This window comes from Lutra lutra, chromosome 2 (assembly GCF_902655055.1).
Source record: "Lutra lutra chromosome 2, mLutLut1.2, whole genome shotgun sequence".
NCBI classification, from domain to species: Eukaryota; Metazoa; Chordata; class Mammalia; order Carnivora; family Mustelidae; genus Lutra; species Lutra lutra.
Genome location: NC_062279.1, coordinates 1,987,394 through 2,010,933, shown reverse-complemented (window position 1 = coordinate 2,010,933; position 23,540 = coordinate 1,987,394). Strand labels below are relative to the sequence as shown.

At 48.4% G+C, this 23,540-nt stretch overlaps 1 long non-coding RNA gene across 2 annotated transcripts; it reads right to left on the bottom strand.

Moving 5' to 3' along the window:
• Positions 1–201: 201 nt before the first annotated feature.
• Positions 202–13,826, bottom strand: LOC125090680 (uncharacterized). Of its 2 annotated transcripts, none has more exons than XR_007124413.1 (4): positions 13,423–13,826; positions 9,253–11,857; positions 3,495–5,780; positions 202–3,073 (listed from the first exon to the last, which is right to left on the bottom strand). It is a non-coding gene; the product is annotated as an uncharacterized LOC125090680 (long non-coding RNA). The 2 variants fall into 2 exon arrangements; XR_007124415.1 differs by having other exon boundaries at positions 10,202–11,857.
• Between the last annotated feature and the right edge of the window lie 9,714 nt (positions 13,827–23,540).

Sequence of the window (23,540 nt, the reverse complement as noted above, 5' to 3'; positions counted from 1 at the left end):
CACGACATGTCAGACCTTGTACCAAGTTCTCTCGGTGTTACTTTAATTGGGTATGAATTAGATTAAATGGCCTTTTATGTATCTTCTTTTCTTTTTATTTTTAAATTCTCCTTCACTGAGTACTTTAAGCTGACAAAATCATGAAAAAATACATATTGTTAAAAAATACATGCATGTAAGGTCTTTATTTAAGTTGAGGCCACAGCGTCAGGGCATCACAGATGGCCCCAGGGAGACAGGGTCTGGTTTTATGAGAGCAAACCGCCCTCAGAATCCAGTGCTTACCTTTTACAGAGGACAGTGCCCAGACCAGTGTGTCTGCCTGACAGGTGGGGGTGGGGGACAGACTGGGGAGTGCTCCCGGGGCTGGCGGGCGCCCCCAGGGACTGCGGCACTCTAGGCCTCCTGCTGTGAATCCAGGGTAACACCTTTGACAGAGAACAAACCAGAGCGAAGAAAAGGAACTCCCGTTTGTTGAGAAACAGGGAGTTAGGAAGCAAAGGGTCCACAGGTGGTGACAACATGTGGATTCCAGCCCCTTTGGTCTCCAGGGGCCCCTTGCCCCACCCTGCCATCCCGCTTGCCTGCCTTGAGCAGAACACCTGCTTTCCGCACTAGAGCCATCTCCGCAGGACACCTGGGAAAATGAGGGATGTCCCCAGTGAGCTCTGGTTCTCCACGAATCTGGAACCTCCCAAGACCTGCAGAGACTCTGTGCAGGGGTCACTCCACCTCCCATGACCAGCACGGGGAAAACCATGAACAAGCAGCAGAATCCCTGCTGTCGGAGAACTCAGGCTGCTCCCTCTGCAGCGGGAACCTTCAGCTGCCCTGAATGGCCACGCTCTGAGCCAGAAATCAGGATCCCAAACTGCCATGTTTAGCTACTGTGAGTCATAGAGCGGCCTTTCAGGAGCCCACCAGCCGCTGCTACGTCTTTCAGATCTAACGACCTCTAAACAGAGTCATGTTCTGCGGCGAAGCTTCGGTTCTGTGACTCTTCTAGCCTTTTACGGTCCTTTAAAAAACACCGAGATATCAGACTGCATCTACCCCATACACATAACTCAAGGTTTAATTGGAGTGAGACTAATTATTCCCACTTAGATTGTGCAGATAATGTAATATGTGGGCTGCCCTTTCTTAGAATGAAAGATTTATAGATCATTTTAATGGCACTTTAATCATTCCGTTCTGTTTTTTAATTCAGCATTAATTTGCAGAGACATACTGGCAGCGTTTAGAATCTCCACGAATGTACAGTGAAACATAAAAAAGGCACTTGCATTATTCATTCGTCTGTACAGGAGAGCGGGGCCGCCCGCAGCTCGTACGTTGGGCTAATATGGGAACGCCCGTGATTCATCCTCGGGGTCTCCAAACAAGCGGCTTGATGAAAGGGCTAATTTGTATGTATTATTATTATTTGTCTGGAGAAGGAGGAGGAGGTCCGGTCGGTATTTCATGTCATTGGCTTGACGGCCCCTCTCAGGCGCTACGCGAGGGAGCTCTGTGTGTGTTTGCTGTTTGCTTGGATTTTGCAGAAATAGAGTCGAGTGCTAAGAAATGCACAAAACACACACACACACACACACACATAAAAAGGAAAGATGAGACAAAGAAAAGAACAAGAAGAAAAGAAAAGGCCTATGAGGGGCAGGACGAGATCAACAGAGCATCCCGTGGACTCTGCTCTCACAGCAGCAGGTGGACGGCGCTGTGCCCTGATGGCGGTCCTGGGGACGGCCTGGGAGGGAGAGGAGGGAAGGGCTCTGCATGGGAGGAGCTGCAGTGTCCCACCAGCCATACCGGCCTCTACAAGTGTTTCTTTATCTGGGAAACGTTGCCCTTCCTCGTTGAGTTGTGTGGGCACAAAGGAGCGAATCCATCCCACCCTCCCCGCTGCCTCCTGCTTCAGAAGAGGCAACTGGGCAGGGGTGAGAGGCTGCGAGCCAGGTTCCAGGGGGACCGTGCACGTGCCTCCCGTGCGGGGGAGGGGATGGGGTTAATGTTTCTCAAAACACGCAGGAGTGGAGAGACGGCAGCTCCTAAGAGCCCCACCTAAACCATGGTGCGGGGACCAGCTGCACGTCAGTCCCCAGCTACATCGGAGAAAACGTCCTTAATCCACACAGAGCCCAAAACTAATCTGGTTTTCCTCGTGTCTTGAATTTGATGGACAACACTTCCTAGTCATACTTCCGGCCAGATCAGCACAACCTCCGCATGTGGTAAGTATAAGTTTTATGGAAATGCCCCTTTGGTGGAGGGAAGCAATTTAAATTCAAGATGAAAGTGAGTAAATAAACTATGGGGGGAGGGGAAACCCTTATCAGCAAAATAAATGTACAAAAATTCTCCTTGAGACTGTAAGACGGAGCAAGGTTAAAGCCAGGCAAGCCCATCTGTCTGACAAGCTGGCTTGATAAATGAAACCAGAAAAGGTTAACTATAATGTGATCAAGTGTGGCTCGTCCCTCCTGAGAGAATCTTAATTGCTCAGAGCACATACACTAACCTAATTACTTCCAAGCCTGGTGATTTCTGGTATCTGTTGATGTGTCAGAATGTGTAGACATTGCCAGGTGTTTTTTTTTTTTTTTTCTTTTTAAATAAAGTACTGATGGTTGGACAATAAAAGTTATAGGAAATCAGTTGCTGGATAGGGTCCTACATGACCAACTTTGCCCAGCATAATGCCCAGATCCCACCTCGTGTCCAAGGGCAGCATCCACCAGCCCCCGCTGCTCCAGGGAAATAGCGTCCCCTAAATCAGGCTGTCCCTCTGGCCCGGGCTGAACGGAAGCAGCCACCCCGCTTCTTCACTTCCAGGACCCATGTCTCTTCCGTTCTCCATCACCCCCCAGGGGGAGAGGACCACAGGCCCAACCCGAGGGACAGACATCCTTGTAGTCTTCATCCCAGGAGATACACTGTCTCTGCCATCCCCCTCCTGTCCCTCCTCCACCTCACCATCCTCCTCCTCATCCCCTTCCTCCTCCTCCTCGTCCTCTTTATCATTATCTTTCTCATCATCTCCATCATCTTCCTCGTCGTCCTCATGTCGCTATTCCTATAGAAACACCATGACAGTAAATTAAGGATTCCACAAGAAAGTAACATTCTTCTCCCTGGTTTCTATTCAATGGGAGTCCTTCAATGAAGGATTGTTAATAAATGATGCTTTTTTATCCTTCACAAAACTATCTGTTGTTTAAAAAGTTATGAGTTAATTGAAAATATAGATTAACTTTGATTTATTCTAGTCATCTCCATCTGACCCATTACCCTGGTCTCTTAGTCTCTTGATGTAGACCTGGGCAACAGTGTATGATCCCATCAACAGCTCAAAAATGACTTCTTAGGTTACCACATCTTGCCCTTCCTTAATCTCACTCATAATGCAAATTTTTACCAGCTTCATTTCAGGGAGTAAACTTGTCCCCAGATATTAAGGTAGTTGCTTGTTAGAAATCATTTATTCACGTGCTTACCTGTTCAAACAGTGCTCCTCTCTCCATAGTAAGTCTAAATCCCGCCCAGGTACATGCCCAGGGTCTGGGGCCATTCCAGTCTGGATGGGATGAGAAACCCAGGAGCCATACTCAGGGAATCTTCTTTCTTGGTCATCTCTTGTGTTTTGTGGCCCCAGGCAATGTAGATGAGTCATAGCTTTGTTCTCAGGTTCCTCACACACCACCACGACCACCAGGTTCTTCACGTGAGTCCCACCATTAATTGCCTACACTTGGACTCCTTCCACAAATGCCTTCAGGATCCCTCAAAGCTCTTGTGACTTCTCTGTCATCACCTACCTGGGAAATCTGGGACTGAGGTCCTGACATCTCCTGGCCAGTTATGATTCCCCCTAGATTGCCCATGTCCCAAACCCCAGATTGTCCATCCAGAAACCCTTTTAGACGTTCCTGATGCTAAGTGTTTCCTGGAATCCCACCTATCATGTGGTCATCCTTTCCAGGTTACTAAATCTTACCTGCCTGATTTGACATTATTCCATTACCAGCAGTTGGGTCTGCTCCCTGTAGCAGGGGAATGAACACTAAATCCTAGCTCTTCTCACTTGGCGCAAAGCTTAGAGGCCATTAATTCCTTTGCACTTGTCAAGAGCTCAGAATACACTACAGATCTGCTTCAGGAAATCAATTTTCTGCGTGTTTTGCATGACTAGCAAAGTCAGAGCAAGAGCAGAAGTGGACGTCACAGATCATACCACTAGATGTTTTAAAGTTAAAAATCAAGCCAACTAGCAGGAAAGTGGGATGTTTCTGAAGCCCACTCTCTGCAAATACACTTTCATAATATCCAGGGGGTCTGGTTCTTCCGGAGACCCACCCTTCTTCTCAGAGCTCTGCCTCCAGTGTGAACATGGGTTACGAGGAAACCAGGGTCCTGGCCTCATCTAACACCCTGACCTTCCCACCTCCTACCCTGCAAGTGGCATCACACACCCATGTTGATATCCACCCCTGATCAAAGTTCTATGCACCTGTTGATCCCTATAAACAGGTGTCTTTTGGGTACAAACTGGTGAAGTGACAAGGACCTGGGGAAGAAGCCCTAGACTCTCTACGCAAAGAGCAATCACCAGAGAATGTGAGGACCCTGATGGGTACATCCCTTTAACTCTGACGGAAGCCCAGCCGGAGAGGGTCAGGGCAGAGGTCTAGGTAGCCCCTATCTGGATCCAAGGGCAGCAGAGCTTGCAAAGACCCACAGTATGCTAGCGAGAGAGATGTCACGGCCACTGTGGCATCCCCTTGCTCCGTCCTTCTGAGAAGAAGAGTGGCAGGCACCCTGCGTCACCTCCTGAGTCTCTGAGGGGTAAAGCACCTCTGACTCACGGAACAGCAGCTTCCACTTGAAGGTCAGTCAAACCAGCAATCGGACCAGAGAAAGACAGCGACACAACCAGACCCTCTGTGTTTGGACGGCACAAGGAGGGCAGCAAGCGTGTGGACTGTGGGCAAGGAGGGGACAGTGTGGCCGTGGTCAGTCCTCCTTCAGCCCCGGTCCGGCAGGCTGCGCAAGTATCCAAGCATGCGCGGACGGAGCTGCCCTGAACACAGCAACCCCTGGAGCCCAGTACGAAGGGGCTTTGCCGCTGGAGGTGAGTGGGTCTCTTCCCTGCCTGCGTGGTCACCCGGAACTGGTGAAACCTTACTGCGTGCACTGAGGGAAATGAGATTTGTGAACTGACGGAATCCTGGGTCTTTCCTACCGAACGCTGGGGTCAGAATGGCTTCCTGGCAGGGCACGAGCTCGCAGGATTGTTGAACAGTTCAAGGGTTCGCGTTGGAGCCCAGCCAGCTCTTGGACACGCACAGCTCGTCAGCCCCCGCTTCTCAGCTAGGGAGGAAGCCGCCGTTTGTGCAAACAGATGCACATTTTTTGTTCTTTGGACATGTGTTTCGTCAAAGGCCTCAATTTATTCTTAAAGTCAGATAAATTATAACTGACCTTGAGAGTACATGTGCTGTGTGTAGATTTTGCTGAGCTGCACACTTTGAGCACTTTGGGTATTTTTCTTTCCTTTTTTTTTTTTCTCTTAACATGCCACCGTTCACATCTCGGATGGGAAGTCCTCTGTACTCAGCACTTTGGGAACATCATTAACTGTGCAGCCGTGGCTTCGGAAGCCTTCCAGCACCTCTGCTAGGACCTGCTGTCCATTGGCTTTGTAACGGGCATTTCACACAGACATCCTCAGTGCTGCTGTGGACAGTTTCCTCAGACTGGGGGGGTAGGTTTCCTGACACGACCTGTAAAGATGGCACACAAGGACCAAGAGAAAATGAACGTGGATTTATAAAGAGATAAAAAGATGGGCAAACACCAACAGCACATCAAGGGAGCTGAGAAAAATGGTCCTTTTGCTCCTGATTTCATATTTCTGTAGCTGAGGACTGGTTCAGCATGTATCTTTGGGCACTTAGACTATGGTTCAAGGGAATCATCGCCCAGTGGCTTTATTTAATTAGACATACACCAAACCGGCTGAGACCAAAGCTACTTTCCCTTTTGTTGCCTTTCCCAGCACATCACACACAGCATCCCCAGAATCTCCTCGGTGTTTCCTTAAGGCTCACTCTAGTGTCCTTGTCATCTCTGGGTGCTCCTGAGCTCAGAGCTAAACCCATTTCCCTACTTCACTTCCCTGCCATCACGAAGACATTCACTTCTGTGCACTAGCTTTCAAAATCTTAATATCCCCTCTTTACTTTCTCTGTGGCCCAATTTCCCTTTATGCCATTGTGCTATATGAGTTCTTGTAGACTAGGGATAGTTTACAAGAACTAGAGATGAACTTGAAAGGATGGAAAGGAGAGAGTGACTGGCTGTCTGGCTGTCTGGTAGATGACAGACTAGATGGATGGCTGGACAAATGGACAGAAGACTAGATGGACGGACGGCTAGAAAGACAGACAGAAGATCAGAGGATGGGGGCGCCTGGGTGGCTCAGTGGGTTAAGCTTTTGGCTCAGGTCATGATCTCAGGGTCCTGGGATCGAGTCCCGCATCGGGCTCTCTGCTCAACAAGAAGCCTGCTTCCCTCTCTCTCTCTCTGCCTGCCTCTCTGTCTACTTGTGATCTCTCTCTGTCAAATAAATAAATAAATAAATAAATAAATAAATAAATAAAATAAAAAAGAAGATCAGAGGATGAGCAGATGGACGGATAGAGAGAAGGATGGATGGATGGATGGATCAGATGAAAGGATAACTTAAAATAGTATTAATTTTCCATGTGGAAGAATAAAAACAAAATAAAAACACTGGTTGCCTGGTTCGAGGGTAGAGGAAGCAAACACAAGAGAGGAATCTGGCATAGAAGTGAGCAGGAGGTGCTCGCTTCAGCAGCACATTAACTAAAAATTGGAAGTGAGCAAGAGATTGGGGTTTTTTTTCCACTTTATAGTATTTGATTTTTTGCAATGAGCACTGACTATTTACAATATTTTAAAAATGCAAAGTAATAGAAATATATATACCTTATAAACATAAATGCTACACAAATGAAATATCTGAAATATAATAAATACAAAGTAAATATAGGGTTGATATGTAATATGTCCCTAAATGTTACATGTGAAATGCCATGAAGGCATCACCAGTGTGTGTCTCCACCCACTGTGTGAACAGATTCCCTTTTAGGAACATCCTCACCAGCCCCTGTTGGTAACCTGATTTCTGATCTATTGACATACTTCAAAAGATTCCTTCATTATATATCCACTTGGTATTTGGAAGATAGAAACATAAATGGATTATCTAAGATTGGAGACAGAGCAGAAAGAGAACTACAGTGGTTTTTAGCCTACTCTCCACAAAAGAAGTTAGAGATTTGTAGTGTCCTGCAAATTTATGGTAAAATATTAATAGTATAATGATTAACTATTGTTAAATTAATTGCTTCTGTTTGCTTAATATATGTAATTTATGATAAATTTAGAGTCCATGAGTTTTTTAAAATACAATGTATTAATACTTTAAGAATAGATATACCTATGTATTTAGCAGATACCTTATTTTTAAATAATGAAAAATAAGTTATCTATAGGAAAACTGTGGTCCATAGAATAAATTTTAAAAATAAGTATATAGGGGCACCTGGATGGCTCAGTGGGTTAAAACCTCTGCCTTCGGCTCAGGTCATGATCTCGGGGTCCTGGGATCGAACCCCGCATCGGGCTCTCTGCTCAGCGGGGAGCCTGCTTCCTCCTCTCTCTCTGCCTGCCTCTCTGCCTACTTGTGATCTCTCTCTGTCAAATAAATGAATTTTTAAAAATCTTTAAAAATAAACATATAAACAAACACAGAATCTAAATACGGGGCACACACACTTCTCACATCTGTATTTTCTCCCAATGTCTCCACTTTCATGTATTTGGACACAAACTTCATGTATAAAATCTGACAACAAAAATAAGTAGCGATTTTTTTACAGCTGTTATACAATCCATCAAAATACCACTTTATTTAAGGAACAGGAATTATTCTGGATTGCACAGAAGAACAGAGACAGAGAAAGAGACAGAGGCATTTGCTTTTTAAAAGCTGATTATCCCAAAGTTCTGCAGCCAAATGCAGAGTCCTAACACCCTGGAGGATTAGGGAACTCTGGCTTTCACAAATCAGCCCCGGACTTAGGGGTATTTATAGAATATTGAGTTACATAAGACACGAAGATATCAATTTCATTAGGAAAGAACGCGGGCAGCACATTCTATCCGTGGGAACGGCCCGGACACCTGGCATGCGCTGGGTCACTTGTGCCGTGTTGCATAAGCTCTTTCTGGACACGCCAGCCATGCCCCGCCCACCCCCTCAACCCCGCAAATCCCCCGCTGGCAGAGAGTCGGCACAAGCTGTGTCATCTACAGCTTCTCTCCATCAGCCTTCAGGACCCAGGACTGCTGATGCTCTGGAACGCACACCTGTGCGCTCTCCCACGGCATGTCTACACCAGACACCAAGCCGAGCCTCCCACAACAGCTCACACTTCAGAAGACACAGAAATCATATTCCTTTTAAGAAGGATCAGTGTCTGCTCTTGCGGCATCCAGTTCTACCTCCAGAGAATTGAATTAAGAAGATGCCCGTTCACGGTAATGCTCAGCCTCTTAGAAGTGGGTGAAGGACAGCAGAGGGGAAGCAGGAAACCAAGCGCCTGTCATGTCTGAAGGTGGCAGGGTGGGAAATTCTGCGCTAGTGACGTCCATGGGAATCAGGGACTGAGGCAAAGAGCCACTGGTTTCAAGACCACGTTGGCCACATCTCTGCTCTGTGAACTGGGGCAAGTATCATCCACTGCTCAGCAGCTGTGGAAAGAGATACCACCTCGGTTTTACACACGGGGAGACGAAGTCACAGAGAACAGAAATGGTTTCCTTCAAGAGCACCTTGACGAGGACAGAACTAGTTCCACTTAGAGCATTTTATCAGCACTCGTTGTGCTGAACACAAACGAGAGTTTGCTATTCCTGCTCTGGACATTTGGAGCCTGAAACAGGAAACAGCAGCTCGGAGCCGCAGTCTGTAAACTCGGATTATTCTCCGTCTATGAGCCAACAAGACGGTTCAGTGGGAAGCTAGACCAGGTTCTACAAGGTTCCAGAAATCATCCACTCTACACCAATACCTCCCACCCAGCAAGTAGAACAGTCGAGGAGAGGCGCCCCGTCCCCACGTCAGTGTATAATCACTTTCCAATCATCCCACCAAAAATGACTCACAGGAGATGCTCCCATAACGGTCAGACACCATCAGGAAGCCATTCACCCTCCAGTTTGGGGAAAGACCAGGAGAATTACGTGCTCAGCGAGACCTTCCAAAGGGATCAGCACGATTGCCAAAGTGGTACCAACTTCAACAACACACAGAACGCGTTCTCGTCTACATTATGCCCAGAAAATGTCTAACTTTGGTGATGTGGCAACAACCTTATGTCTTTTATAAGTTTCAGAGTACTTCCTAGATATCTGGGAGGCAGCCAACGTAACGTCCTCCGTCCCTCTTTTGCTCATGCTGTAGGAGGCAGAGCTGCGTAACACGGTTCAATCAGTTCACAATGTATTTTTCACTGTGAAGTAAATGTTTTGTTTGTTTTTCTATTTCCGGTTTTCTTCTTTCTGAGATCACCTCTTTGCCTGTCAGACTTATATTGTATTTTCTGTATGGAATCTGCAAGGGTCAGAAAATGATATAAATTCCATTTCTCTAAAAGTCCCTGAACTTAAAAATGACATTAAATAACTTTATCCCCAAAAAGTAAATAAATAAAATAAAAGCATCTTCTCAGTAGTCAGCCTATGCCAAAATGTCTCTTTTCCCCCATCTTTTCTGCCTCTGGTACATTCCTTACCACCCACAGGGTAACATTGGACCACAGCCAATGTCAGTGCCCGTCAAGCTCCCCAGCCAGCTGTCCTGGAGGTCACTGTCTCCTGCTCTGTGTCCCCAGGGCACTAAGCTGGACCTCCACTTAGCAAGCTTCCTGTCTTACTGCTTCTGCGGGTTCTAGAACCGGCGCTGTCCCCAAGCCTTGCCGGGTCTGGGGTGCGTGGCCCTGAGAAAGCAGTGCCTTGGAGGGGAGGCCGGCTTTGGCACAAGCACCCACAAACCTCAAAGCTGCTGTCCCGGTGGGTATAATAAGCTCAGCCTTCCTGGGCTTACAACTGATACCTTAAATGGTCATGCATGAACGTTCCAGAGTTTGTGCTCAGTTCCGCTTGTAGGGTTCAAGAAATTTTTCTCCTCTTTGTACCAGCTCGCACAAATCAGCCTTTGACAAATTGGGTCGCAGCAGGTTTAAAGTTTAAGAAATAGGATAAATCCGTTTCTTGGGCTATTATAGGACCTGAGAGAGATCATTATAAGGTACCAATTCTTGACGGATGAGGTTAACTGCTCCTCATGGTGTTGCGTGGTATTGTCATGAAACACAGAGCCCAAAGGTGCTCTGCCAGCTGCGTGTGACGTGACCAGAGAAAAAGGTTCTGCAAGCCCCTCGAAATCAGGAACCAAATTTGGAAGACGTTTCTCTTCCCAGAGGGTCTCTAAGGAGCATGATGTTTTCAGGCATATAACAGACGCCACTTTCATATGGCGATGCCTGCGGTAAGTGCCGAAAGGAGGGGTGAGGGTCCAGGAGGGGAGCGCATGCCCTGGGCCAGGTGGGGGGACATGGCTTCCTGACGGTCCTGGACCCTGACAAGGTCAGAATGCCCAGGCACACTGTGCTGAGTCTTCCCAGGCTGAGGGCACGTTCCCAGCAGCCAGGGTACAACACAGTCTCGGTTTCCCAGGGAGCCTGGGCACTCGGCAGATGACACCTTTTTGCAATCTGCCCACTATGCTCAACGCGCAAGTGGGTGTGAGAGCGCATCTCACAAACTCGGCGACATCAGGAAGTACTTCAAGGGGACAAAACTCCACCACTGACGGGTCAGTCACACCGCACCATTGGGAACACTCTCCAGGAAGACGTTTCCTACTTGACACACCCAGAGCCTTAAAGGGAGGTCGGTGAACACTGGGGCTATCGGGGCATGTTTGGTCTGAGCCGAGCAGAGACGCGAGGAGACGAGGTGACCTGAGCCGAACTTCCTCTGGGATCCCCTTCCTTGGGCAGCTTCATTTCACTAGGGTCACTCAGTGCCATCGGGCTGCGCCGACCAGACCCCGCATATACCCCCAGACCACGAGGGAGCGGCTCATCTCACCGCCCCCCAGGGAGGAAGCTGAGACCCTCAAGTGACTGAGGGACCGTGCCCATCGTGGCTGCGGACCCCCAGGCCCCACAGCCTGCCCGTTGCCCTGTCCCCGCCTCCACCTCCACTGGCACCCAAACAGCAAAAACAGAAAACACAGGATGGGAAAGCACGCCAGTCCCCGCGAATGCTCGCCAGTGCCTGAGACACAGTTTGGGGCACGTTCTTCTCTTGATGCGAAAAACTCCGTGTTTCAAAACCCTTTGTTTCCCAGTGACTAAGTCCTCCACGGAGGAGAATAATACAATCATTAGGTTTTCAAGTTTCCTTGTTTAGTAAAAAACAGTGTCTATGCTAAAGGGAAGCACACGGGTTGTGGTGTTTGGTCGCCGTAATCAGATGAAAAGAGCTGTAGTTTCCGGTCCGCACAACTGGATGATTCTATTTTGTGTCTGTATGTGGGGTTGGGGGCTCTGTCTGGGTCTTGCTTTCTCTCCGCTGACACAGGGCACTCGGTCTCACGCACGCGCGGAGATACCGCGGCTCACCTCGTGCCTCACCCCCTTCCTTGGCAGTAGTAGTTCTGAAATGTGAGAAGAAGCAAGATTCATCTGTTTATTTCTTCTTCCTGATGGATGGGAAAAGATAAAGAATTTGTCTCCAACCTAATTGTAACAGGGAAGAATGCCGCCATGTTTCTTTCCTCCCCAGTGAAAAGAGCAAGAAAAAGCATCCCTAAGCCTTAGGCCTCATGTGTTCCCAGATCAGGAGAAGCTGTCCTGTGCAGAACACTCTTCCTGAAATCGCAAAAGAGAAAAGGTAATTGTTTTCTTTTCTATAAACAAATGGGTTTTCAATTACAGGGAACATATTGTATTTGTATTAGTTAAAGAAATCTGGACAAAATCAGCTCAAATCGATCTAGTAAGTCAGAAGCCACTGCCAGAACGCATTTCCATGACTCAGACGTGGGGGTTCAGGCCTGATTTCCACGGGCCTCACACACCCTGGGCCTGGCTTGCTGGAGGGAGCAGAGGAGAGCCTCAGCGGGCACGCCCGGGGCTCCTGAGGAAGGACGCTGGCCTAGAGAAGTCCCTAGAAAAGCCCTTGATCTGCCCCAGTTTTGCAAAAGCTGAAGGGGAGAGCGGAGCTCATGTCATGGAGTCATGACCCCCAGGAAACAGTGACCTTCGTCTTCCAAGAGCAGCCTCCCCGTGGCCCAGCCCTGGATGGAAAAGCCGGGTCCACACACCAGCCCTCCTAGAGACTAGTTCATGGGGCTTTCACTGCCATAGTCAGCAGACGTGTCTTCTTTCTAGCCTTTTCCCTTCCCTTCTTCCTGCCTCTGCCTCTGCAGACCATTGTCATGTGGAGTGAGTTCAATTATTTGCACCCAGGCTGGCTCCCTGGACGTTTCACAAAGACCCCGAGTCTAAACTAAGAGCACAGATCCATCCAGACACTTAGGTCTTAATGGTTCCGCTTCCTTGGGGCGACTAGCTGACCGGTTTCTTCTAATGGAATGAAGATCTTCAATTGTCCTATCGGGATAACGTTGACGGGATCCTGCTGTGTGACAGGCATAACTGACCTCGTCTAGCTCAGAAGTGGGGTCCAGGCCAGGGCTCGGTGTCTGATCACAGGCCCCCGCACTCATTCCCAGAGCACGACCGCTTTCTCGTGGGCCCCTTGCTTTACTTCACTGTGCTGTGTGCACAGCTCCTGGTCTCTGTCAAGGCGCAAGAACGGGTTTACCGAAAATCAACACCTGCTGAGGGGAGCGCATTGGAGAACCAGGCTGGCGGGACCATGGCCACCGTCCGCTGGGCCTGCAGGGGAGCGCAGGCTGCCCAAACAGCTGTGCACTTGGAGACCCGAGGTCAGGGAATGCGTTCCCTGTGGACGTGCTTGAAGAACAGCTGAACGGCAGAGGTCCTGCCTCGTAAGCCTCCCTGGTAAATAACGGACTCGCAGATCGCAGACGCCTGTGGGAACGTTCGAGTCTACTGACATGCTGACTGAGCGGCAGAGATGCTACATTGACCAATTCGGGGAACAGAAAAATTAATTACTGTCCTGAGGACTACGCCCAGCCCTCCCCCCTGCAGAGGACCACGTCCCCGCAGGTCCCTGCTCCCCGGGGAGGACCACACCGCCAGCCGCCGCCCTAGGTAGGAGGCAGCTCAAACTTACCGTCTTGCAGTACTTGGCAGGATCGTTGGGATACGTGAAGGCACAGCTTCCATCTGGGACACCAAATGCTACCCCAGCGCCTTCCTGAGCATTTTAAGAAAGCTGACGTGAGGATGTCTTCTGGACTCCGTGTTCACACAGTGATCCAGGGGGAGCTCAGCCTCGCTGAGCTCACTTCTTGGCGGGACTGTGTGTCACTTAATGCTTATGTGCTACAGTCAAAAGCTAAAATGAGATTCGCTCACATGAACAATAGATGTTCATTCTGAGAGGCCCCACTAAACCATGATGACAAAAAGTAATGCAAAATAAACTATGGCATTAAGTTGAAGTGTGAGTAGGAGAGAAGGAAAATAAGTGCTCGCAGGAGAAAACCGGTAGCCAGTGTCTCCGTCTTAAAGATGAGGCACACGTCACTAGCACTGAGTGGACGCGCTGATGCTGAGTTTCCAGTTCCTAATTCTTTTGCTTTTCCCGGGTATAACTGATAAACTCTGTATGTCTTGCAGGCGCACAGATCCGTGTTCTGGTACATGCGTCCATCAAGGGAAAACCCACGCATCCAGCCGGTGAGCCCGTCACCATCCGGAGCTGCATTCTCTTTCCTTGTGTTTCTTTGTCTTCCTCCTATTCATTTATACATTCATTTGGTAAGTAGTTCTTTTTCTTTTATTTAAATTCATTTATTTATTTGATGAGAGAGAGCACAAGTAGGCAGAGGGGGGGGGAGGCAGGCTCCCCGATGAGCAGAGAGCCCGATGCGGGGCTCGATCCCAGGACCCTGAGATCATGACCTGAGCAGAAGGCAGAGGCTTTAACCCACTGAGCCACCCAAGTGCCCCTGGTGAGTAGTTCTTAAGGTTTAAGTAGCTCTTTATTTATAAACAAATCAACTTCTGTGTTACCCTATTGGCAGGCGTTGGTTTAACATTTGACTGCGATGTAAGGTGAAATCTCATTTCCTTCATTAGATTAGATTGAGAGCCTCCCCCCCATCATAAAACCTGCTGCCGCTGACTTCAGTACAAATGGAAAAAAAGTATATTCTCAGGGGCAAAAAAATATGTGCAGGGTTAACGTGATGTAGAGGAAAGGTGATGGGATACCTCAGGAAAATAGATCCAAAAATGGAAGAAGCCGCATGTGCAGAAGGCAGTGTGGGTCCCACCACCAGCCGGGAGCGGGACAGGGCTGCGGCTGGGATCTGCGGCGGGAAGGACATGGGGAAGGGACACAGAGAGAAAATGATTGGAATTCTAAGATTTTTGAAGCTCTGTGGCTAGTCCTCTAAATAAGGATCTTTTCAGGCAGGAAATCCAGCGACGTTAGGCAGAATTACGGTTCGGCAAAAGCAATGATGTAAGGGACCCACAAGAGTGGAGGAGGGAGGATGCTCTGTGGGTCTGACATGCTTCCCCAGGGGCTCCTGTCCTGCCCAACTGAGAACCAGTGAGACTCAGCAGGCTCCCCAGCACCTGTCTGGCACTAAAATAAGAATGTGGGATGACAGAATTGTGCAGGAAAAGCGACGCAATCCCTGCTGAGCTGGGGAAGAGTACGTACTTCTTTCGAGGGATTAGGAACCCATCACCTCGGGAAATAAAGTGTGGGATCAGCACTATGCCATCGGATTAAGTAAATGTCATAAAATATGAGCGCGAACTGGTCGAGGACGAAGGAGTGAGATAAAGTTGCTTCAGCTTCTTAAAGAACCAAAAAATGGCTTGGTGTGAAGCGGGTCCCGCGCTAACAGAAGGAGGCAGAAACACAGATGAGGAACATTGCAGGTGACAAAACAGCTCGAGGAAGTTCCACAAGAGAAAGGGCTAGGGGCGACCAGGCAGAGAGAAAACCATCCTTGCAGAACAGGGTAGGGAGGTGGAGGCGTCGTGAGGGTGGCCTGAGAGCAAAGGGGGCTGCTGGAGGCCACAGGCGTGTGGAACACAGTGACGGATCGTACAAATGAAAGTCGGGCTGGAGGAAGCGAAATGTCAGTCCGCAGGCAACAGGCACTCCTGCAAAGCTTTTTGGACAAGGGATTTTCTTCATCATTGCTTGGCTTTACGAAGAGTGATGGGTCAGGTGGAGGGAAACCAGATGAAGAAAGCCCAGGGAGGACGCCAACAGCTGGTCTCGGTAAAAGTCTTAAGGACTTGAACTAGAACAGTAGCAAAGAGACATGTGAAGAGAACATAGATTGTAGACAGTGAGAGATTCCATGTTGCTCCATGTTCTCCCCCTCTTACAGGTGCCAGGTCCTCGTTCTAGAACACGTCAGAGTTGCAAGGACTGGAGTCCCTTCCAGGATGGGGTTCATCGATGTAGAAGTAAAATATTAAGAAGGAAATGGGCTGACAAGTAAAATAACTTGGTTAAATAGCATGAAGTTTGAGAAGGTAAATTTACATGAAAACCACCACTTTCTGAAGTTGTGTCTGACACACGTCTGGGTATCAGAGAAAGCTCGTAGCAGACGTTGCTGCTGGAAGTCATAGTAGAACCTAAAAAATAACGAACGTGAATTAGACTTCACCAACAGGGCATGCCATATCAGGGAATCTGTGTGTGAGAGGGAATGATGTCCACAGTCCCTGTAAGCTCACGATGAACGAAAAACACAACTTGACATACCTTATTTACATAAACACTCCCTGAGGCCTCCCATTTGAGAAACATGGCAGACAGGGTATTGTAGAAAAACTCCGTCTACCAACACCTAGAAATGCTTTTAGTATTTATTATTATTTTTTTAATTCAGAGGACTGCGTAGGCACTGCCTGGTGGCAGGAATAGAGAGCCGGGGAAGGCAGGGAAGACGCTCTGACAGCATGGGACCTTGGGGCTCAGAAGGCACAGGGTCGGAAGCTGGAGGACAGCATGAGACACGAGGAGGCCCCAAGCCCAGAGCGCTGACCACACACGGACCAGCACCGTCGAGTGCTGGCGGGAATGTGGAGCCGCAGGGGCCCCGTGAGCTGCTGGCAGGGGTACCAGGTGGTAAGAGGGCTTGGGAAGAGCTTTGGTGGTTTCCTCCAGAACAGAACATCCTCGTACCATACAGCAGCATGACCCAGCAACCATGCTCCATTGTATTCACCCAAAGAAGCTGAACACTTACGTCCACACGAAACCTGCGTATGGATGTATTATAGCAGCTTTATCCATAACTGCCAAAACGTGGGAGCAACCAAGATGTCCTTCATCTGGCGCTGGATCGACGAGCTCTGTCCTTGCAGGCAGTGGGGTAGTATCTGGTGCTGAGGACGGAGGAACCGTCAAGCCTCGAGAAGACATAGAAGAATCATCTCTGTGTATTGCTTAGTGAAAGCGGCCAAAGCAAGAAGGCTGTGCACCATGTGGTTCTAATGGTGTGACGTTCTGGAAAAGTTGGAATTACAGAGACAGTGAAACAAATCAGAGATTGCCGGGGGTGGACGATGACGGGACGAGGGAGCCCAGAGGATCTGGGGGGCCGTGGAACTACTCTGCGCGGTATTCAATGATGCATCCTTGCCATCAGACATCGGTACAAACCCGCAGGATGAACGACACCAGGAGTGGCCCTGATGCAACCACGGGCTCTGGCTGATGACAACGTGTCCACGGAGGTTCATCAGGCGTAACAAATGCACCATCTGGTGGGGAAGCTGATGGTGCCAGAGGCTGTGCGTCTGGTGGGGCAGGAGGGTCCATGAAAAGTATCTGTGCCTTCCTCTCAATTTTGCTATGAACCTAAAACTGCTCTATAAAAAATAAGTAAAGTCTCTCTCTTTTTTTTTTTAAGGAGAATGTTCTAGGTCTATGGAAGGAAGGAATCTTAAGGGGGCCCCTGTCAAAACTGTCACCCCAGAAAGCCCATGAATTGGTGGCAGGGGCTGGACGAAGCCAGGAGGACTGGCCAGATGCCGGATGGGAGGAGAATGTTCCTGTGAGTTACAGCAGGGTGGGCAGAGACGTGCAGCTTGAAACGCTCGTGCTGGTCAGGAAGACAGACTGAATGGGACCCCAGGCTCCGCAGAGAGGAAGGAAGGGCTTGCAGGGCACAGGCAGCAGGAGCAGAGGGAACCAGATCTGTGAAACCCAGAGCAGCACCGGGAACCAGGAAATGGAGGAAACCATTGAGCAGGGGAGCAAAACAAATACTGGCTATTAAAAAAAAAAGTGAATAACTAAGAAAATAAACAAATACTTGGCAGTGTAATTGAAAAATCATGGCCCCAAATATTAATCAACATGAGAATTTAACTATGGGGACAATATGAACTTTCTGAAGCACGAGATAATACCACGTAAATTCAGTTGCAACGCAGTTGTCAAACTGTACAAAAGGAACATTTTCAAAATAAAACAAAACTGTCTCAAAATACATTAAAATACTGAGAAGTCCTACAACCTTTTATGAGAACAAATCACAAGAGAATGTAAGCGCCACATGACATTACAGGGGATTTCTACCAATGTTTCAAAGAAGACATCATCCATGGTTGAAACCAAACCAGAGACAGTAGCAGAAGTTATTATAGGAAATATAAATGTCAACGTTCTTGATAAAATATTTGCAAATAACCCAGCAATGTGTATTAATAAGCACACCAAGAAATGCTTATTCCAAAATTATAAGAACAGATTAATTGGAATGTCCATGAATATAATTCAACACATTCACAGACCAAAAGAGAAAATAAGAACTTAAGTATTGTAGCAGATGCAGATAAAATATTGACAAAACTCGGGGCACCTGGGTGGCTCAGTGGGTTAGGCCTCTGTTTTGGCTCAGGTCATGATCTCAGGGTCCTGGGTCCGAGCCCCACATTGGGCTCTCTGCTCAGCGGGGAGCCTGCTTCCTACTCTCTCTGCCTGCCTCTCTGCCTACTTGTGATCTCTGTCTGTCAAATAAATAAATAAAATCTTTAAAAAAAATTTTGACAAAACTCAGCAATTCCTTGAGATCTAAAAACAAATACAACTTGTAGCAACCAAGTGTGAGAAGGAACTTCACTAGCCTGACAAGCAGTATCTATGAGAACTCACCAGGACTGTCCTGTCACACACCGCTGTGAACGTCACTCAGACACACCTGTTGCTGTCCCTTGTCCTCTGCACTGTTGTACTGGGGGTGTAGCCTGCGAATGAACCTGTGAGAATCGTGAAGGAAGAAAGGAAATGGATGATATCTGCAGGCAATACCATTTTCAACATTGAAAATCCAAGCAAATCTACAGACCAGTTAGAACACGGGGCGAGCAAGGCAATCAAAACATAGTATTTCACGGCCACAAAGCACATCACACTGTAGCAAATGTTTAAGGGAATTTGGAGCAATAGGAACTCCATGTGCTGGGGCTCCCAGCCAAAGTTTAATAATGGTTTTGGAGAGCAGTTTGACAACAACTAGTAACAGTGATGGTGCCAGTTCCCACGACCCAGCAATTCCACTTCCAGATACGTACTTTAGAAAACTCACAGATATATGCAAATATGCATTATTAAAAATCCTCATTCAATACAGTTTACAATATCAAAAATTAGAAACGCCCTGGTTATTTCTCAGTAGGAAAATGCAGAGCTACAGACAAGGAATAAAGATATACAAGAGAGGGGGCACCTGGGTGGCTCAGTGGGTTAAAGCCTCTGCCTTCAGCTCAGGTCGTGATCCCAGGGTCCTGGGATCGAGCCCCGCATCGGGCTCTCTGCTCAGTGGGGAGCCTGCTTCCTCCTCTCTCTCTGCCTGCCTCTCTGCCTGCTTGTGATCTCTGTCTGTCAAATAAACAAATAAAATCTTAAAAAAAAAAAAAAAAGATATACAAGAGAGTGGATGTGACATTAGGACAAGGTGGTGCCCTCTGCAGGGGGAGCGGGGAGAAGACGGGGGAGGGGGGCCCACGTGCACCTGATACCGTTTTCTGAAGTGTTCTAGGTGTCTGAAATTTTTAATGACAAAACTAAAATAGACCCATCCAGAGTACACATGAAAGGAAAGAAGAGAGACAGAGACAGAGAGACTAACACATCCAGAAATAACCATGATTATCCCTTACTGTTTACAAAGAGCCTGATTGTCCCGGATTTGCTAACGCAGCCACAGACACAAGCCCCACTTGTTTGATAGATGACAATCTACAACTAGGTTTCTTTTCATGTGTACAAGGACTGCATTACAAAAGTGGTTCTCTAGATGTTTTCTTGACTAGCTTTAGAAACGGGGGGAGGCATGATGAGGACGTAGCCCGCAGAGGCCCTATGTGGTTTGCTACAACTTATCTGTATGTTGCATAACGTCCTCGGAGCACCCGCCATGTCAGGCATGGTACTCAGGGCCAGGGACACAGCCTTGAAGAACAAGGGTGTCCTGCTCCCCTGAAGCTGCAAAGAACAGATAGATAGGGCTTTCTCTGTCAATTCTGGCGTATCTATAAAGCAAGATTTCAGTTGATTGGAACATAGACTTAGTGCAAATATGTCTCCCATGATCTTGTCCACATTCATTACTTTGCTTAATAAAGCCTCTGCTCATAGATAATTCCACATAAAAGCTATTTTGGTGCCAAACTGGGTTATTTCAGTAAAGGGCTCCAAAAAAGTCAGACTTCACCAGTGTTGTTATATCAGTCATTGAAGTGAATTCTTGATGGATAAATGCAATGTCCACCCCCTTTTATTGTTTTTTTACGAGAGTCTAGTGATAGAGTGTGCGCAGTGCTGGGGGAGCGAGATGCTTCTCGGGCTCAAGTGTTTGCTGAAGGAGCAACACACGAACGGCCGAGTGAATGAACGGTTTAATGATTGCTTGAGTAGAGCTGGGGTGTACTTTTTCACGAGACTGTAAGGCAAGTAGCAATGGCATGGGGCGGGGGGAAGTACCCTAAAAGCAACCTTTTACTTATGTGGCCGAGTTGATTAAGAGGAGCACTGGGTTTTATTTCCTTTTGCTTCTCTTAATCTTTAGTAGAGGAAACATGGGAATATATGCCCATGAGTTTTCTTCCATTGGGCAAAAAACAAAATCATGCTTTTTGATGGCTGAGTAATATTCCATTACATATATGCTATATCTCATCTTCTGCATCCATTCACCTGATGATAGACACCTGGGCTGTCTCCATGATTTGGCTACTGTTGATAATGCTGCTATAAAGATTGGGGTGCCTGTTACCCTTTGAATTAGCGTTTTTGTATTGGAGCAAATTACTCAATCACACAGAAGAACGAAATCTTACCATGTTCGATGATATGGATGGAGCTAGAGTGTCACGCTAAACAAAACAAATCAGTCGGAGAAAGACAAATACCTCTGATTTCACTCATGTGGAATTTAAGAAACAAAACAAAGGAGCAAAGTAAAATAAAGAGAAAGAGTGACAAACCAACTAACAGACAACTACAGTGAACACGCTGATGGTCACCAGAGGGGAGGCAGGTGCATGCCGGGGAAATGCGAGATGTGGCAGCAGGCACGCACCTGTCTCGATGAGCACCAGGTGTGGTACAGAATCGTTGAATCACTATCTTGTACACCTGAAACCAAAATAACACCGGATGCTAGCTATAACGGAAATAAAATGGAATGAAATACAATACCTAAATAAAACAGAAATCCCTCTATGCCAGTCAAAGGCAGACCTGAGGAAGGCCTTGAAGGTGCCAAGACCCTACCCACCCACTGGAGGAGACCCACCCCCCAGGCCCTGACCCCCTATTCCCCAAGCGCCATGGCCTTGCCCACCTAATAGAGCTGACCCTGCCCACTGCTGGAGCAGGCCCCGCCCAGCTGTGGGGACAGGCCCTGCCCACCTGTTGAGAGTCCTGGCAGGCAGACGTGGACGTGTGCCTTTCCTGCTAGAAGCCCAGGCCTCAGTTCACCGGTGCTTCTCCGGGCTCTGAGCTGTGTGCGGGAATCCTAGGAGGACAGTCCTCCGTCTGGCCTGGGCTGTCCCCGGCATCCTGACACAGGGGCACTCAGGAGGGCCATCTGCGGACCTTCAGGCACTCTCCAGCCTTTCTGAGTGGCTTCCGCAGGTGCCAGCGAGTACTGGAAACGCACTCAAGTGTGATCTCTTAGCCTCCCTCCTGGAGGGGCGGGGGTCAGCTGTTCTGTCCTGCCTCTTCAACATTCTCTGTGGTTCGATGAGGAAACGGGAAGAAACCCAAAGCGATGAACATGCCGGCTGCTGTCACAACCTGACGCCCAAACCGAAGGTGGCCCGCAGCACCACTGAAGCAGGGGGCCGCCTGCGGGAGCCAAGCCACACACGCTTGACCAGGCGGCCCGGGAGGACACAGGTGGCCGCCCACCTGGACCCGAGGCACCGGAGGCTCAGCCCTGGAGATCTAGAACAGACTCCTCATGGAAACAGATGCAAATGCTGATGTCCTAACACATCTGCCATGACAAGGACTTCCGGAAGCCAGAGGACTGCTGACCCTAACTACAAACCGAACAATTCCAACCAGCTGTTGGAAAGCCGTCTTTTTGGAAGGGACCCCTTGCAGGACAGGGGCAGGTCCCTGCCAGTGGGGAACAGGGAGGGCTGGGCCCTTGGGCACATGCATGGGGCTGTCTGACCACCGTGGGCCCCACTCCCCGACGAGGAGACCGGGGCACAGAGATGGAGAGGACTGAGGGAGCTAGTCTGTCCCAGAGCCATTCCCCCTGCTCTACTCTGCCTTACCCTTTTCTTGACAGGGTTACACGAGGAGAAATGAAAGAAATGCCTGTGCTCCTGGGGAGGTGGGCCCACATGAGAGTCTCACTGAATGAGATAAGGATGCAGGACACACAAAGCTGAGGTGACCAGAGGAGGCTGAGGGTGAGTGGGAGGTGGTCTGGGTGCCCCAGAGGTGAATCTCCTGGGGCGTGTTTGTCCCCACTGTAATCTGTTGTATGCTCCTCTCACGTACCTCTTCCACATGCCCCCACTGCTTAAAAAGTATCATCACAGGGCACCTGGGTGGCTCAGTCCTTAAATGTCTGCCTTTGACTCAGGCCTTGATCCCAGGGTCCTGAAATCGAGCCCTGAATCGGGCTCCATGCTCACCGGGGAGTCTGCATTCCCCTCTCCTACTCCTGTTGCCTATGTTCTCTCTTTCACTGTCTCTAGCTCTGTGAAATAAATAAATTAGATTTTTTTTTAGAAGTATCATTGCAGTTCCACAGGTAAAACGATGATTAAATGGATTCAATCCATTTTTGAGCCAGTGAAAGGGACCTTGCCGTGTCATCTTTCTTCCCATTAATTAACCATACCTCAAGGGAGCAATTAAGACATGAAAAAAAATAGAGACCACACAGATAACCATGTTTGTTCACCATAAAAGATGGGGTGACAGGACTCCCTGATGCCTCCCAAAACCTCCTTCCCCCAAATGCCCATTATGGAGACGTCTTTAAAAATCAAGAAGCAGAACGACCACTGAGAAAATACGCAAGGTCACCCAAGGTCACCTGGGGGAGCACAGTTCCCTGAAGATCCAGAAACTCCTCAGATCCACAACCTCCGCCCTGACTGATCTTTCTCCAGGATCAGATGCTTAATGTGAAAAATTTCCGTGCTGGGTAATTTACTGCTTTGACAAATGAGTGAGCCGGCTGCGTGTGACACGCCTCTTTGAAACATGGAATATTTAAAATTCATACCCCAAACTTAATGTATAGATAGATCACACATTTTGATGATTTCACTGATGTAACAAGAGCCTTGTAACACCTCACTAGGTGTGTTTTATTCCCTCTCATGTGTATCATGTGAAGATTAAGAGGCTATATTATTGCCTTCAAAATGACCTGCTATTTCCTGGAAACAGTAATTTGCCGGACCTGTCCTTGTCACCGGGTAAGTGTAATGCCTTTAATAATCTCCCATTCACTACGTGATGTGTTCGTGTCAAAAAGATAGATCTGGGCTGGCCACGGCGGGATTCCGTGTCTATTCTCCGAGTGCCATCTAGTGGCATCACGGGGCCGGAACCCAGGGAGCCCGTGGCGAGGACGGCTCCCCAGGTTGATTTAACTCCGCACTCAGAAGTGCTCCTAAGGCTGGGAAGGGGTGCCTCCAAGGGTATGAGTATCCCTGCCACTTGCCTCCGGGGGAACCGATAGCCACTCAGCTGATGACCCGCCT